Genomic DNA, 19,013 nt, shown 5'->3' with positions numbered 1-19,013 from the left:
AAAATTGGAGAAATGCAGAGACAAAGATATATAGTGCATTAAATTGTTTTTAAAGTGAAAAGAAATCAGGCAAATACACCTTAGGACCAAAAGAATGTTACAGGAACAAGGATAATGTAATAGTCCAAGTCAACTCCATTGTATTTACTACCAATGTCAGCATCATATTCTTTTGGCATTTATTATGTAGTTGTGCAGAATTTTTCCATAAGACAGTGGGAAAAAATGAAAACCCCTGATTTTCAGGAATATACAGTCTAACAGAGACAATACTGATTTAGGTAAGTAAACAAAAAACTAGAAAAACATACAATGAAAATTTAATAAGATTGACTCTTAGATCGCTAGTGGTAAGGAAAACATGTTGGTTTTTAAAATTGAAGGCAAGCATTCATAGAAGAGTTTCTCTTTGGGCAGCAGAGGCAAAGCTGCCATGAAAAGATGTTTGGTGAAAGGGCAAATCTTATAACCATCAAGGGTACAAGCACACCAGGACATTTTCTGGATTTAAGAGGGATCCTGCAACCACCTGGGAAGTCATCCAGGTTTCCCAGTCTAAAAAGAAAGTAGGAGGGAGGTGGTTCTAGAAGGGTAATCTGCAACCATACATGAATAGGGAGCTAAGTGAAAATGAATAAGAAATAGACCAAAAAATAAGAAAATGACATTAGGATATTGGACTATACATTCCTAAATCCTTTCTAAGTGTAAAATACTATGATCTCCTAGGACAGACACTGAAGGTTTAGTAAGGACAGGACTTCAGAGAATCTCTTCTAATTATACAGGAAATATTTCCTGGAAAAAGTGACCTAGGGATGTATAAGATCTTCTACAAGTCAAGACTGCTGATATAAATAAAAGCAGAGGGGCGCCTGGGTGGCGCAGTCGGTTAAGCGTCCGACTTCAGCCAGGTCACGATCTCGCGGTCTGGGAGTTCGAGCCCCGCGTTGGGCTCTGGGCTGATGGCTCAGAGCCTGGAGCCTGTTTCCGATTCTGTGTCTCCCTCTCTCTCTGCCCCTCCCCCGTTCATGCTCTGTCTCTCTCTGTCCCAAAAATAAATAAATGTTGAAAAAAAAATTAAAAAAATAAATAAATAAAAGCAGAGTTCCCTATATAGCCGACATTTATTAAGTGCTATGTCCCAGAGATTATATACTAAGCATTTAACATACATTATCATTTACTTTAATCCTCTCTAAAATTCTAATAATAGTTGTATACTATAATTATTCTCATTTTACATTTGTGGAAACTAAAGATTCACATAGCCAGTAAGTGAAAGGTACTAGAGCCAGTTATTTTAAGCCACTATGTGGAAGTGTCCCAGTTCACCAGATCATGACATTTAATCTGAGGTGCTTGGTATAAGAACAGACATTCTAGCCCCTCCCCTGAAGCTTTCAGGAAGTAGATTCTAGGTTGGAGCCTGAGTATAAATTTTTTAATAAATGCTCTAAGTTAGTTTTATGATCAGCCTTGTTTGAGAAGCAGCGATTCAGTACCATAAAAAAAGAGGAAACCAGGTTTACTATATCCCAAAACTAGGAAATGCTGGAAGCTGAAAGGCTGTGTGATGGAAGGTACGGAATATCCAGCCTTAAAGCTGGCTGGAAGCCTAGAGCCCTCACAGCAGCATTACTCTATGAGGCTGCAGCAGTGCTTGCTGCAAGCACAAGTATATGTGCTTGCAAGACAGAGTCACCTTCCTGGCTCCATCCCATGGAAGCAAACTGTCCTTGGCTTAAAACTCTTATAAACCACAGTTCAGAGAACCAGACTCCAGCGTTCTTTTTGAAATGTTCACATGAAGTAAAAACACAAGAAAAATGTGGAATTATCCATGTGGAATTACCTAGGAAGGGATCCTTTCTTACCAAAAGCAGGGAAAAAGGAATATGAACTAGAACAGAGATCTTAAAATATTTAATTTTAAGGAGAATGGAATTGGTTAATATTTTTAACCTAGTTATTTCTCTTCTTTGTTGTCTTTGTTAACTGTATACTGAAATAGATTTTTTAAAAGAAAGGTCTTTCTTTTGAATGAACAATGAATATATTATAATATTCAATCTATCTTCTTGATACAAGAATTCTGAAAAGATTGTACAATTAATTCAACACATCAAAGAGCTGCTACGGTATCAACATACTCTTCAAGGGATCCATGGGGAAACCACCAATTGCACATTCAAATAAACATACCCATAGCAGACTGGGGCTTATTAGTGTTCATGCTTCAATAAATTCGGCAAACATTTATTGAGCCCCTACTGTGTGTCAGGCACTAGGACTATAGTCTATGGGTAATACAAAGATGAATACAATAGTCTCTATCTTAAAGAAATTTATGATCAACTAATGTACACAAATAACTCTAATATAAACTCTAAACATCACGAAAGACCATAAAAAAGTGTTCAAGGAGTTCAGATTTCTTCTAGGTTCTGAATAGTCCTCAGGGAGGAGAAGACATTTGAGCTAAGACTAGGATGGGGAAAATTTGTAAAGGGAGCTTTTATAATTCTTTTTTTGTACCTTAATGTTCTCATCTTTAAAACAGGCATAATAGTAGTTCTCATGGTTACTCTGCAATAATGATCTCAGGGTCAACCCAACTTCATGGACAGTTCAGAAGCAACAGTCACTTCTCAAAGAATGTATATACTTCCCACTGCCTTTTATTAACTCATTGCTTCTATCTCCAGGGTAACCTTTCAAAACATTTCAGAGTGATAAAGCTTAAGCCTTACAGCAGACAGGTTACCTCTGGCAAACCCCATAAAAGTGTACCATAGGGATGAGTGCACTGTGTAGCTGTATACAAATTGCTGGCTATTTGTATTTGGGCTATGTTGAGGTGAACCAGTCAGGTAAACTCTCTTCTGTGAGTAAAGGGTAAAGGAAATATCACCCTCTTAATTTGTTCAACAAAATGACTCACATCTGTCCTGACTTCTTTTTTTAAATGTTTGTTTGTTTATTGTGAGAGAGAGGGCACAAGTGAGTGAGGAGCAGAGAGAGGGGGAGAGAGAGAGAGAATCCCACACACTGACAGTGCAGAGACTGAAGCAGGGCTCGAGCTCATCAACCATGGGATCATGACCTGAGCTGAAGTAGGACGCTTAACCGACTGAACCACCCAGGTGCCCGTCTTGACTTTTCTGGTCCTGCTGCCCTACCTTGATTCAAGCCCTTACTCCTTCACTACTAGAGTACTATATCATTTCTTCCAAATGATCTCTTGGTACCTAAGCCTTCCCACTTCTGTGCTTTTACACAAACCACTGTCAGACTGATTTTCCTAACATAGTATTCTGTTCACATTACTGTTTAAAAGTCCATCAGAGGCTCTCTCTTGCTGTCCAGAAAGAATCCAGACTCCATGGCCCACCATTCTTGACTCTTCACAACTTGGACCCAGTGCACTTGTCTCATCTTAAATCCCACAACACTCCTATGTCTGTGCCTTCACTTATGCACCTCTCACTGACTAAAGCACTTAACTCATTTTCATACATCAAAATAGAAACAGAAACCATCCTTCAATGCCTGCCTACTTTAACTCCAACCCTCCCCCAACATTTTGTACATACAGCTTTGAACTGCACATATTTTGGTACATGGCTATATTCACCAGGGTAAGTAACATTACTGCTTACTGTTAATTTACAATATTATTTACAATACTTATTATGGAAATAGCCGAAATGTCCATTGACTGATAAATGGATAAAGAAGATGTGGTGTGTATGTGTATACATACACACATACACATACACAATGGAATATTATTCAGCCATTAAAAAGAATGAAATCTTGCCATTTGCAGTGATGTGGATGGAGCTAGAGAGTATTCTGCTAAGTGAAATAAGTCAGAGAAAGACAAATAACATACGATTTCACTCATATGTGGAAGTTGAGAAACGAAACAAGTGAGCATAGGGGAAAAAAGAGAGAGAGGCTAACCAAGAAACAAGACTCTTAACTACAGAGAACAAACTGATGGTTACTAGAGGGGAGGTGGGTGAGGGGGATGGGTAAAATAGGTGGTAGGGATTAAGGAGTGTAATTTTTGTGATGAACACCAGGTGTTCTTATTATTTTTATTTTTTTTTCCAACGTTTTTTATTTATTTTTGGGACAGAGAGAGAGCATGAACGGGTGAGGGGCAGAGAGAGAGGGAGACACAGAATCGGAAACAGGCTCCAGGCTCTGAGCCATCAGCCCAGAGCCCGACGCGGGGCTCAAACTCCCGGACCGCGAGATCGTGACCTGGCTGGCGCTTAACCGACTGCGCCACCCAGGCGCCCCTACACCAGGTGTTCTATGTAAGTGTTGAAATCACTAAATTGTATACCTGAAACTAATACTACACTGTATGTTAACTAACTAGAATTTAAATAAAAACTTTAAAAAAAACATTAGCTGCTTATAATGTAATAGAATAATACAATATTGTTTCCTGTGCAGAGCTTTGCTTATTTTAGGTACTTCAATAATTTGTTTAATTATACAAACATTTAGTAATATTATTATTTAACATTTATCAACTACTATGTTTTAGGTGCTGTTTAAATTCTTTTTTTAAAAATTTTTTAATGTTTATTTTTGACAGAGAGAGAGAGAGAGACAGAGACAGAGCATGAGTGGGGGAGGGGCAAAGAGAGAGGGAGACAGAATCTGAAGCAGGCTCCAGGCTCTGAGCTGTCAGCACAGAGCCTGATGTGGGGCTCGAACTCACAAACCGTGAGATCATGACCTGAGCTGAAGTCGGACGCTCGACTGACTGAGCCACCCCGGCTCCCTGAGGTGCTGTTTAAATTCTTTACATGCATTATCTCATTCTATCTTCTCAAGAACCCTCTGAAGTAGGTATTGTTATTATCCCTTGTAAGGGATGAAGAAACTGAGGCACAAAGAGTAATTTGCCCAAAGTTACACAACTAATAAATTGGACTTAACTGATGCTCTTCATGAATATACTATGCCAGCTCTAATGTTTACGATATAAAAAGCTTTGCGATATAAAAAGCACTTTCACGTACGTGATTTTCATTTCAGATGTGGAAACCGATGCTTAGTGGCAGGCCCAGAGTTATCCAGTGAGTCACAGAGTGAGGACTGGAGTACTAGAGGCCATTCCTCCTTTGTGCTTCAAGGAGTCACAGCAGTATACTCTCACAATAAAAACAAAGACAAGCAGGTGCCAAAAAACTGGAAATACAGACAAGGAGTTTTTCAAGATCAGTGTGTGAAACTGGCGTATTCTTAGTGCCAACTAGCCATTGGGCAATGTGACCCAAGTAACAAAATAGGGATGTCACACCCATTGAGCTTGCCTTTTTAAAACCCCTGACATAATCAAATTCATATTGGCTTAGGGAGGAGTATTTGTTCTTCAGTTTCTGGGAAATGTCTCTGTCTTAGTTTGGTTCCCCCAAATAAGACAAGAATTTGGGTTAAAGTGGTTTACCTTAGAGATGATTCTAGGAAGCATGAGTAAATGAACTGTGAGAGAGAGACAAGGAAGATGGAGATAACAATAAAAGTGTATTACCAAGATGGTTACTGGGTAAAGGTAGCTCCATTAAACCTGGATCATTAAGAAATATACAGAATTTCCCTCCAGAATTGCCTGACTCCAAAACAGAAGGCTAGAGCATTTAGCTACAGCCCCAACGGGTTGGGAATGTCCTGGAGGCATTAACTTCTCTCACTTCTGGCCTGCCTTTGACGTAGGTCCAGCAAGTTCTGTAGTTTTGGAGAAGAGACTGAGGCAGAAAGATGAACCACACAGTGCATGTTTGAAGTGTGAGTCAATATGAGCCTGAGTCTGAACTTGAATCTATTGTCCACCAAAGCTGTGGTTGTAATCAGAAGTACACTGAGGCGATACAATACAGGGCACCAGGGACCTCTCATCTACCAACTGAATTTCACCTGAACTTCATGGCCCTGAGATCAAGAATCGGATGCTCTAGCAACTGAACCAGCCAGGTGCCCCACACCTGAAGAACTTTTAAATCTCCACAAGTGGATCCTGAGAAACTTAACAGGAACCCATGGGGGAGGGGAAGAAAAAAAAAGAGGTTAGAGTGGGAGAGAGCCAAAGCATAAGAGACTCTTAAAAAATGAGAACTGAGGGCTGATGGGGGGGGTGGGTGGGAGGGAGGGGAGGGTGGGTGATGGGTATTGAAGAGGGCATCTTTTGGGATGAGCACTGGGTGTTGTATGGAAACCAATTTGACAATAAATTTCATATATTTTAAATCAATCAATCAATCAATCAATCAATCTCCACAAGTGACCTATGGATTACTTTTTGGATCGTAACTCTTTGGCATATCCTGACAAATCTACATAGTCAAAATATATATACTAATCATAATAATATACCTCCAAAAATATAGATCCTAATCTTTTAAAAATTTCCCACTTAAAAACTGAGACCAACATAGCCTATACTAAGCTGAGAATCAAAGTTACCAGTTTAGATATATCAAGTTTATTAGATTTTATGATAAATGCCTGAGGGTACTATTAAAAGATGATAGTTTAATAATATAAATTTGTAATGTAGAAAGCAAAAATAAATTTATCAAGGTACTTTGAAAAGATTTCAGTTAACACTAGTGTTTTTTCCCCTTGTGAATATAGACGAGTTGTAGTAGTATGAGAAATAAAGAGTGTAAGTTTTAGAATCAGACAAACCAATTAAATAAGTGGATGAATTTGAGCCAGTGGATCAGTCAGCTATTGCTGCAATAATGTTATGTAATAAATAACCCCCAAATTTCAGTAGCTTATAATAATAACCAAGTCTTTGGGCAGATTGTGATTCTGCTCAGCCAGGATGGGCTTAGATTAGGCTCAGGTCTACTTTATGTTTCTCCTTATTCTCTGCAGAATAGGGGTTATGCAGGCAGGTTCTTTTCGTGGTGAACAGCAGAAGCACATGAAAGAAACCAGTTTACGTATGCACATCCTTCTGCCCACATATGCTCGGTCAAAGAAAGTGGCATGACTAGCATCAACATCAGTAAGATGAGGAAATATACTCTGTCACATGGCAGAGGGAAGCAGAGCAGAATTGGGAATGACAATCTAATCCACCTGACCTATAAAATAGGAATAATGATATTTACTTTAGCATGTGTTATAAGGATTAAATTAAGGTAATTCATGTGAATTGGATATTATAGTTCTGCCGCAGAGTAATTGATCACTAAATATTAATTCCCTCTATTTTATCCCCTTCCTTATCTATTAGGAGAAAGGCAGACAGAAGCAATGCTTCTCTTCTTTAATTAAATAGAAAAATAGTCAATCTTACTAGGCAAAGTGAAGAAAAAACACTTATTAACTAATTTTTATTTCATCCTTGAACTTTTAGTGTTTATTTCCTACCACATTTCCACCTACTTAACTTCAAAATAACCATCAAAATCAGGAACATTGACATACTGCTACTGCATACTAATTCTCAGACCCCATTAAAGTTTTCCAAAGAATTGTCTAAAGAATCCAATTCAGAATCATGCAATGCAGGGGCCCCTGGCTGGTTCAGTCAGTGAAGTATGCAACTCTTGATCTCAGGTTTGTGAGTTTGAGCCCTATGTTGGGTATAGAGATTACTTAGAAAAATAACATCTAAAAAAACAAAACCAAAAACAAAAATAAAAACAAAAAAACAATCAAACATTTGTCTAACACATTAGTATCCTTTAATCTGAAAGTTTCTTAGTCTTTAATTGACTTTTATAACTATATTAGTTTTCTACACTGTATAACAATTGCTACAAACTTAGTAGTTTAAAACAATATATGTTTATAATTTAAAATGTAATCAAGAGTCCAGGCCTGGCTTAACTAGATTCTATGCTTCAGGGTTTTACCAGGCTGAATTGTATGTGTCAGCCAATGCTGTGGTCTCATCAGAGGCTACCGTGGGTATATATCTGCTTCCAAGTTCCCTCAGGTTGTTAGCTGCTTCAGGTCTCTTGCTGGAAGCCACTTTTAGCTCCTAGAGGCTATCCACAGTTCCCTGCCATGTTAGCTTCTCTAACATTACCATTTATTTTATGGCAGTTTACCTTAAGGACAGTAAGGGGGAGTTTCTGGCACCTCTGCTAACAAGATGGAGTCTTATATACATCATAGATAATTATGGAATGACATCCCATCACCTCTGCCATGTTGTATTGGTTAAAAGCAAGTGACAAGTTTGCTGAAACTGAAGGGAAGGCCATTACACAAAGGCATGGACACCAAAGGACAGGTATCTTTGTGTGTGTGTGTGTGTGTGGGGGGGGGGGTCATGTTAGGTTCTGTCCACAACAGTAACCTTGACACTTTTGAAAATTACTTTGTAGAATACTCCTCACTTTGGGTTTCTATAAAATGTGCTTCAGTTTGGATTTGTTTGGTATTTCCTTATGATTACATTATGATTAGGTAAAGAATCTTTTTCTAGAATATCACAAAAAGATGTTGAGCTCTTCATATTGCTTGCTGTCTCAGAATTTGTGTGCCCTATTATTAATATTCAAATTGACAATTTGAATTAAGTAACATCTCTTTTCCCTTATGTAATTATTAAGTGTTCTGTGGAAAGATGCTTTAAAACTGTGTAACTATCTCCTTCTTCATCTATCAGTTTAGTTATTTAATAACTAAATTTAAACTTTTAGTTATTTAGTCAGTATGGTCTTGTGGTTTATTGTTTAATTCAATGTTATTTTGGTGCTCAAATTATCCCAGATTTAACCAGTAGAAGTTCCAAGTTTGCTTGTGTGTTCTTTTAACATGACCCATCATTCTTTGAGTACTTCCTTACTCTCTGACACAATATGATATCCAGGCTCATGCACTTTCCTTGCTCTAGTGCGTTACTCCAAGAAACCCTTTACCAGCGTTCTGTGTGCAGATTCACATTACTGTCTGGGGTCACTTGCTCTCAGCTTGAAGAACTTCCTTTAGTATTTCTTGTGAGTTTGCTGGCAACAAATTCTCTCAGTTTTGTTTATTTGGGAGTCTTTCTTTTGCCTTCATTGTTGAAAGCACTGCTGGGTATAGAATTCTTGGTTGAACTTTTTTTTTTTTTAATCTTTGACTACTTTAAATATTTTAACCCACTGCCTTCTGGTCCCTATTGTTTCTGCTGAAAAGTCAGCTCATAATTTTACTGAGGTTCCTTATAACTGACTAATTTCTTTTATTTTGCTGCTTTCAAGATTTTCTTGTCTTTCATCATTTTTACTATGCTGTGCCTGCAGTTCTCTTTGAGTTTACCCTATTGGGATTTTGTTGAGCTTCCTGAGTATGGAGGTTATTATTTTTCAATATATTTGAGAAGTTTTCAGCCATTATTTCTTTGATATTTTTGTTTATTCTCCCTTCCTTCTGATACTCCCATTATTTGTATGCTGGTGTATCTAATGGTGTCCCATATCTCTGAGGCTCTGTTCATTTTTCTTTACTCTTTTCTCTCCCTGTTCTTCAGCTTGTAAAATCTCTATCAGTCTATCTTAAAGTTCACTAATTCTTTATTATGCTAATTCAAATCTGTTGAGATTCTCTAGTCAATATTTTATTCCAGTTATTGTACTTTTCAACTTCAGAATTTCCATTTAGTTCATTTTTATAATTCCTCTTCGTTGACATTTCCTATTTGATGTGACAGTGTCATCATACCTTCCTTTGTTTCTTTAATCATTCTTTACTTTAGTTCTGTAGATGTGTATATAAAACCTACTTTGAAATATTCTATTAACATTTATTAAAATATTATTAAAATATCATTATTTTAAATTAATTTGTCATCTGGTTGCTCTCAAAGGTAGTTTATAGATCTGCTTTTTTCCCTGATGTATGAATCACGTTTTCTTATTTTTCTGTATGCCTCATAAATTTTCATTGGAAACTGGATATTTTGGATACTATATTGTAGCAATTCTGGGTACTGCTACCCCTTGTCCCCTATAGTGAGCTTGTTATTTCATTATTTTTTTACTGACAGGTTGGATTATTTTAGTGACGTCTATTTTTCTCCCACATTGTTACATTGCTGATGTTGTTCCTCTAGGAGGCACAGTTTTGGGAATGTTCTTAGTCACTCAATCTCAAACCACACCAAGCTGTTAAACTACACTAATTGCAGGGCTGATTGCTCTACTGTTTTCAATAATGCCCTAAGGAATTAGTTCTTGTACAAACAGATCCAATCAAATTGTGGCTCTTTTGAAGGAATAGTTTTAGATGTCAGTGTTTGATATTTGTTCTAAACCCAGGAGGGATCCTCCTAGCTGTCTTATTTTCCTTTCACTCCTGCAAACTAGCCAGCCTTAGTCTTGGCTATATCAACTGCCTTTTACTACATATCTAATATTTCTGAGAACACCCTTAGGCTTAAATTTTTCCAGTCTCTGTTGTAAATGAAGACAGTTACTTTGAGAAAAAATTAGGAGGTATTTGGTTCATGGCCTGCCTCTCCCCTAAGACAAACTCTCTGAGTAAGGGCCCAGGAGCTGAGAGGAGGGACAATGAGGTCCTCTTAACTTGTTTCTTCTGGTAGGGAGCTACCATGTCAGGAGCTTGGGTAAGGGTTATCAGGGTCCCAACCCTTCTAGGATGCTACTCCCAAGGTAGAGCCTCTCTACTACAAGCAGGATTGGACACAAGAAGGGATCCCTACTCTTCCTGAACTCATTCAGGAATTAGCCTGAGCAACAGGCAGTTGGGGGCAGGGTGAGAAATGCTAGGATCCTGCTAGTCCCAGGAAGAAAGCCCTCCAGCTCAGAGCTGGGGAGTGTATGTGGGGGGTTGGGGGGGGGGAATCTCTGCCTCCCTGATTTGGGAGGGGAGAAAGAGGGAGTGGTCTGATTCAAATACCATACACTTGCCTTTCTTACCTAGTTATTTTTCTTTTTTTTAACTTAGATTTTCCTGAGTGGATGTTTTTTTCATTTGCTATTTGCATTAGGATCATTTCCAAAGGTTTTAATAATCTGTTTTTGTTTGTTGTTTGTAATTTTGACCAGTTTTTAAAAATAATTTTGACCAGTTTTGACCAGTTTCACTGGGGAGCAAGTCAGAAGAACACCTCATGTTGTCATGCCAGCAATTAATCTCACAGCATTTTAAACATTTTAAACTGAATTTTTAACTTAGCAGTGTTGTTTTTGTGTAGTCATGACCCACGGCCCATATACATTTCAGAGTTTCTACATATCAGAGTTCTTTTACATTATCCATCACTGCATCTTTTCCCAGACCTTTGCATTGTCTGTTCTCTCTGCCTAGAACTCCCTTTCTCCAGATATTTGCAAGGCTTACTCCCTCTCTTCCTCAGATAATTGCTCAAGAATCATCTTTTTAGCAAGGCTTTCTTTCACTATCCTATTTAACATTGAATTCTCCATCCCTTCTTATCCCCCTTGTGTGTGTGTGTTGTTTTGGGGTGTTGTGTTTTTTTTGTCATTTTTGGTCAGAGATTTTTAAAAAAAATCTCTTTTGTTCACTGCTGAATTCTTAGCACCTTCAAGTATCCTGCACATAGTAGGCACTAAAAAAAGTTATTAAAATAATATTCTTAACATCTTATGCATTATTAATTCAACTAATGTAGATCAATGATTGTAAATTGTGATAGTAATTGATAGCTAATAATAAGGTTTCCTACTCTTCAGACATGGAAATTGAGGTACAGAGAAGTTGAATACCACAAGGCCACAGATGAGAGATGAGAGAAAAAAATTATGGAAAATGAGAACAGACTTAGGGAACTCAGCAACACCATCAAGCATAATAACATTCGCTAAATAGATGTATATATCCAGCAAGGCTATCATTCAGAATAGAAGTAGAGATAGTTTCCCAGACAAACAAAAGTTAAAGGAATTCATGACCACTAAACCAGCCCTATAAGAAATGTTAAAGGGACATTTGAGTGGAAAGGAAAGACCATAAGTAAGAGTATGAAAAGTAGGAAATACAAAAGCAGTAAAAATAAGTGTATCTGTAAAAATAATTCAAGGGACTCAAAAAATAAAAGGGTGTATAGTATGATATCATATACCTAAAACGGGGAGGAAAGGAGTAAAGAATGGGTTCAAACTTAAGTGACCATCACCTTAATACAGTCTGCTATATACAGAAGATATTATGTACAAACCTAATGGTAACCATGAATCAAAAACCAGTAATAGAGATGCAAAAAATAAAGAGAAAGGAATTCAAGTGTATCACTAAAAAAGCCAACTAATCATGAGAGAAGAGAACAAGAGAAGAAAGGAATGGAGAAAAACTACAAAAACAACCATTAAACAAGTAACAAAATGGCAATAAATACATGCCTATCAATAATTACTTTGGATGTAAATGGACTAAAAGCTCCAATCAAAAGACAAAGGTTGATAGAATGGATAAAAAAACAAGACCTATCTATATGCTGCCTACAAGAGATTCATTTCAGACCTAAAGACACATGCAGATTGAAAGTGACCAGATGGAGAAGCATTTTTCATGCAAATGGATGTGAAAAGAAAGCCATGGTAACGATACCTATATTGGACAAAATAGAGTTTAAAACAAAGATTGGAAATAATCTAAATGTACAGCAATAGTAAATTTAAAAAGAAAGTATAGTACATCCATACACTAGAATATTATGTAGAATATTATGTAATCAATAAAAATTGCATTGTGAAAGAACACACAATAGTATAAAAAGATATTCTTAGTATACCATAAGGTTTATTTCAAAAGATAGTTATAGGTCACCTGGGTGGCTCAGTTGGTTGAGTGTCCAACTCTTGATTCCAACTCAGGCCATGATCTCACCGTTAGTGAGACTGATCACCTCATCAGGCTCTGTGCTGACAGTGTAGCCTGTTTGGGATTCTCTTTCTCTCCCTCTCTATCTGCCCCTTCCCCACTTGTGCTCAGTCTCTCTCTCAAAATAAATATAAATCACCTTAAAAGAAGGTACATATACATTTTATATGTATATAAATGAAGAATAAAGAGTAAACATGAAAGAAACCAAAATATTAATAATGTTATGAGTCCCTATAGAATTATGGATTATTTTCTTTTCTGTATCTTATATTTGTTTTCTAAACTTTCTGTAATAAGCATTACATTTATGTAAGAAGAAATAAGAAATAAAATTTTTATTCACGATTGAGGCTTAAGCATTAAAAACACTTGAACATTATTGAGGATTATAAGGAAACTATTGCCATTAGCAGATTACTTGTTCTCCTTTGTAGTGATTTCTCTGCAACTTGTCATACTATTTCACAATTTTGTCCTGGACCTTATCAAAATCCATGAACATATATGATCTGAACAAAAATTAACAGAAATCTTCAAAACAGCTATGAGGGACATTGTTTTTGTGAACTGATGGTCAGCACTCTAGGGACAATGTGTCTTCTGTTTTACCTTAGATTTTATTTCTGGGCTTAACAGTGCTTTGCTCCTATCAGTGTTCATTCATTTATTGAACCAATGCTAAATGAATATTAAATTACTGAAGGCAATTTCTGCCTAATTGCTGACAGCACCCTACAGAATTTGCTATGAGATGTACATAAACTGTAACCTGCCAAAATGAGAACCCGAAACTGTTTTGGGAGATATAATTAGGGACAATTCTCTTTGCTTTGTTACCTCTGAATTAGATTTAAAATAAATAGTGTTGATCCCAGAATGGCATGTGTGTAAAAAGTTCACATTTGTCTTATCTCATCGATATTTTGTAATAAGATTTTAATAGGTCTTCTGTTTTGATCTCACTTGCTGTGATCCAATGTGATTACAATAGGTTAGACAAACCGTAGAACTCCTAAAAGTACGGAGTAGTGTGGAACAATTGCCATGATTTTAAAGAGACATTTGTCTTGCCTACGCCATTGTCTAATTGTTTTTCAGTTGCAGACATATTTTCTAAATTAAATTTATTTTTTATCTGTGGGATATACACAGGAGCTCTTATCTTCAGGCTTTTGACCTATAACTTTAGTAATTTGAATCACCCACACAAGCTCAAGGAAAGTGCTGTGAACATAACAAGTCCTTATCCAAGTCCAGTGTATTTGTTCACCTAGTTTACTGCCTTACCATCTGCCCTTCACTTCTGGAGGACTTGCAATAAAGCAGGAGCCAAAGTAAAAGCAGATACCCCACTGCTATCTATTTAACTTTCATTAAGTGAGTTGGTGCAGTGCTCAGGCGCCTTCTCAAAACCAGCCCATCATCTAAGAGTATTTACATAAGACTCTTTGCATTATATTCCGACCTCTGCAACATTAGTATTAACTACTGACATCTGTCAAGTCTGACTGGTAAGTGCTTTACAGTATCAATTCATCCCAAGCAAAAAGCATTTCTGAGTGCTGCAGTGCTCTTGTTAATGCCAATAAGAAGTATCAAGGCTCATATGACACCTAGCAGAAATTAGTACCCACATTCAAAGAAAAGTCTTTGTTATTTCCCGAGTATTATGTGGACTTTATTGAGATGACTGCATCTGACACCTGCTGTAATATAAAATGCAGCTATAATTAGCCAACTGATGCTCACTGCAGTTTAGGTCGAATCCCTTCTGTGGGAATTATGCTTTAAAATATTCAGAACTCCAAGTGGCTCTCATTACATTTAATTTTAACTTAGAATTAGGTGGTCTAGAAAAAAAATTTAGGATTGTAATAGCCCCCTGCTGAATGCCACACAGCAACATGAAAACCCATAGGGTTTTTCCCCCCTTCTAAATTAAAAAAAAAAAAGGAGAACAGCAGACTACACTAGAGCCTTCAATTGAAGTCTGGCTTTGCTTAATTGTACTTTTTGCACTCATCAGTCTCTCCTCTTCAGAGCAAGCTACAAAAATTGCCTGAATAGCCAAAGAAAAGTTTCCCACAGTCACTGGCCACAGAAAAACACTATTGTCCTTCCTCACAGTTTGATGGACAACATTTCTATAAATGGGTAGCCAGCCTGTCAATGGTACCCTTGCTGAAAAGGCAAAAGAAGAGAACAGATTCTGCCAATATCTGACAAAGCATGTTAACACATAATCAGGCATTCAGTAGTCAGGCAGCTGCCCCTGGGACCTTCATCACACAGGTGCCTTTAAGCCATTTCCTATTCACAGATAAAGGAAACAAGCAGGAGATACCTGGGAAAGGAGCAGTCTATTATGGCTTGCCAAACGTCCATCTTCTAGGCTGTGTGTATAAAAGTAGAAAGAAGAAAAAGGAAACTGTGGTTTCAATTGAAAAACTGTAAAATAGCAGAACATTTACAAAACCTATCATTTAAGCTGTGCTGTTTTTTCCCTTTCCTTTTCTATTTATTTATTTTTAGGAGGGATGGATTTGTTTGTTTGTAAGACAGAGCACTCATGTCTAATAACAAAGGTCTATTTTCCTCAGTGGCTTGTCAAATGCATTTGTCCAAAAGTCCCTTCACATACAGGCCAAAATACTTACCTGGTCTAATTGAATTTACTTTGTCACCTTAAGTGATTTTTTTCTATACACACACATACATACACACTCCATTTTAAGTGATGTCAAAGTGGTAATGGGGTAGATGATTCTCCAGTAAGGCGGAACCTCTGGACTATCTCTTGAGGAACCACCAAAATAAATACTTGAGAACGATTACCATTGTTCATTTTTTTGTAACTGCTTAGACTAAGGACATTAGTACCATACTGCACTGCTCTACCCAGTTAGAGGAAGTATCAGACCTTAATACTCAATTAAGCCAAAGGCCCTATTAGCATATGCATGCGTATGTGTGTGTGTGTGTATATTTTCAAATTAAAATTTAGTAATTTTACTTTAAGACCATTTCAAATCAAAATTTCATGATTACTACCTCAAGGCTGTTAAATATGAATTTCTATTTTATTTCTTTGTTTTCATTTTACTTATCACCATACTCTCAGATCTTCTATACTCAGTGTATGCAGCAGATATGGGAAAGAACCAGGAATACAATTTTGGGAAGTGATCAAATCCTCAGGGACCTTAGATTGACTAAATGTGGTCCTTGGGGTACAGTTTGAAGACTGACATTCATAACCATAACTTCTCCTCTAAAAGGCAAGGTACTATAAAACTACTGAGGAACAACAAAGTCAACACAGTAATATAAATCAAATGCCATGAGTTAAAGTACTGCTTTTTCAACTAACTTCTTGAGTTCTACTTATTTTGTATAGCCTCCTCATCTGAAAAATAGGATTGTACTATTCACCACAAACAGTTTTAGGGAGTAGTCACTGATGAAAGTTTCTGCCTTTGGGGTGGCCATCTGTTAAGTGGAATAAAACCTATTAGGGATCATGAACACTTAAGAAATAGAACACTGAATTCTCTGACTTAACATTTATTTTCTTCTTTACTTCTTCTTTTTACTTATTTCTAGAATACAAGTAAAATTATGAAATAAATTTTAGTGAATAAATCATTAATAATTAGGATTTACTAATTTTATAATCTTTACAAATATAAAGACGGGAAATTTTCATTAAATTCAACTCAACTCAATTCAATAATATTAAGTAGTTGCTTCTATATAATCATTGCCATCACTGCTACCATACCTATTATATCTAGCTACTTTATATATGTTTCATCATTTATTGACAACTCTGAGGCAGATCCAATTACTATTGACATTTTATTTGCTTATTTATTTAAAAAAAAACACACATGGGGCTCAAACTCACGACCCCAAGATCAAGAGCCATATGCTCTAGCAGCTGAGCCAGCTAGGTACCCCTATTATTGCCATTTTATAGGTGAGGAATTCAAGGCTCTAGAAGCTAGAGTAGTTTAGCCTTCTCTACTTCTCTGTCAAGCTCACCTTGGATGTGAACCCAGATATGTCTCCTTCTAAAAACCATGCTTTTCCTATGAAACTATGGTTCATGCTTTAATTAATATAGGACACAATGAATTTTTATTTTTTCATGACTTGAAAACAGTATGCTCTTTTACGAGGTAGCACATGGGTACAGGGTATTAGGTAGCATATTTATATTTTATGATATATGTATGGGTCTTTTTAATAATTGTAACATAAGTTAAATCAACCTTTTATCTCCAGGTGGAATAACCAAAACTTTTTTGGATAGCTGAATTAATTTTTCTTAACTATTTCTAGAGAGTTTCCATCAGTGACCAAATTTATACTTGAAAATTTTAACCAAAGACTACTTTTATCTCAAAGGCATGGTCTATCTCACCAACCAGATTGAAACACTTAAAGTCTAACAGGAACCCAGTCTTCAGCTTTCTCAAAACATTTTTGTAACAAAATATAACTTCCTCGGAATTTTTTCTTCAGGTGTATCCTTAAAACTCCTACAATTTAAAACACTCTTTTATTCTGGCTTTAGCTGAATCCACAGTTTCTTACTACTTTCCATTAGGTCAAATATAAAGGTTATAGCCTCATGTTCAAGTTCACAGAAAACTAATCCTAACGTACTATTTCAACTTTTAATCTTACCCTTTACTCCAGTTGAGCAAATCTCATCTCTCCTTCTTCCTTGCTCATTCTCATTTCTGGCTTCTTACTTGCTGTGTTTCTTATTAGAAATAACTTCTTTCTGGGGCGCCTGGGTGGCTCACTTGGTTAAGCGGCCGACTTCGGCTCAGGTCATGATCTCGCAGTCCGTGAGTTCGAGCCCCGCGTCGGGCTCTGTGCTGACCGCTCAGAGCCTGGAGCCTGTTTCAGATTCTGTGTTTCCCTCTCTCTCTGACCCTCCCCCATTCATGCTCGGTCTCTCTCTGTCTCAAAAATAAATAAACGTTAAAAAAAAAAAAGAAATAACTTCTTTCCTTCTTTTGATTAAACTAAACCTAATATTTCATGTCCATCTAATGATATATCTTCTTCAAGGAAATTTTCTTAACTCACTTAACACTTATCTTTTCCTTAATTTCACCTACTTTTTTGATTTTATTTTGTGGCCTATAAACCATTCACTGGAATGATATGATAGTCTGCCTCATCCTCCAGTTGTTTCATGGAGCCCAGACCTATGTTTCCTGACAAATTATAGCCTCCTTGGGGGCTAAAGAAGAAATAAGTCCATAAACAAATGAGTGAAGAATAAAAGTTTATCCTAATGCTCCATATAATATTCTCTTACATTTCTTCCTTTGAAGAAAGTTATCATCCATCAATATCCTTCTCGTCCTACAACTAGAAAAGGAAGCAACACTCAAATCTGGCTTGAACAGAGAATGAATTAAAAGAGTTGCCATCTCCAGTCCTTTATAGATGAGTATAGAACTCATTAGTATACTAAGTAAGTCTGGCCTTTCTCCTTCAGAGCACATGAGGGGACTATCATTCTTGATCCCATTTGAAGTTAGCATGGCCATATCCTTTGCATTAGTCAAGCAATGTGATCAGAAGTAACAAAACATCACTTTTAGGGAGAAGCTTTAATATTTTGTGCTTATTTTCCATTTTACTTTTTCTTTTCCACAGTAATTGTGAAACAGTGTAGGTAGACCCCCTCTTCAGCCAGAGTCTCTAAATGAGGATAATGTACAGGAGAGTCCCCAGCCAACTAATGATGTACATGTAACAGGAGCAAGAAACAAAAACTTGTCATGTTTTAAGGCACTAAGGTTTACTACATCAGACTATGCCTGATGTAGTAGCTTACTTAGGTCAATATGGGAATCAATGTCAAGATATGAGAAGACTGAAAAACAGAATGACTAAATTAAAGCATCTTAAAATATAATCCATAAATATATAAAATTAGGCATTTCACTTTTTAATCTGCTGGGTAAAAAATCAAGCTAAATAGATCCTTCAAGCGTCTTCTTACTGAATTATCTACAATTTCTTTTCTTTCTCGTCTTTGGTATCCATCATACTTTCAAACTCTATACATTATTTTAAAATTTTATACTGACCACAGACTCTACTAAAATGTTAACCACCACAAAATTTAGTGTTAGATTTCCATA

The 19,013-nt window shown here is 36.7% G+C and overlaps 1 long non-coding RNA gene across 2 annotated transcripts in view; it reads right to left on the bottom strand.

Annotated features, from left to right (window-relative positions):
- LOC113601288 (uncharacterized) overlaps positions 1-19,013 on the bottom strand; it is a 79,877-nt gene that overhangs the window by 46,076 nt on the left and 14,788 nt on the right. The window contains exon 3 of one of the 2 annotated variants that reach the window (XR_008299375.1): positions 15,185-15,233. This is a non-coding gene — a long non-coding RNA (uncharacterized LOC113601288). Of the gene's footprint in view, positions 1-7,070; positions 15,234-19,013 lie in introns of those variants that run through there. The other variant, XR_003422463.2, reaches the window with a different exon arrangement.

The sequence above is a fragment of the Acinonyx jubatus genome, chromosome B3 (genome assembly GCF_027475565.1).
Source record: "Acinonyx jubatus isolate Ajub_Pintada_27869175 chromosome B3, VMU_Ajub_asm_v1.0, whole genome shotgun sequence".
Lineage (NCBI taxonomy): Eukaryota > Metazoa > Chordata > Mammalia > Carnivora > Felidae > Acinonyx > Acinonyx jubatus.
Note: the sequence above shows the minus strand (reverse complement) of the source record. Positions and strands in the feature narration are given on the sequence as shown.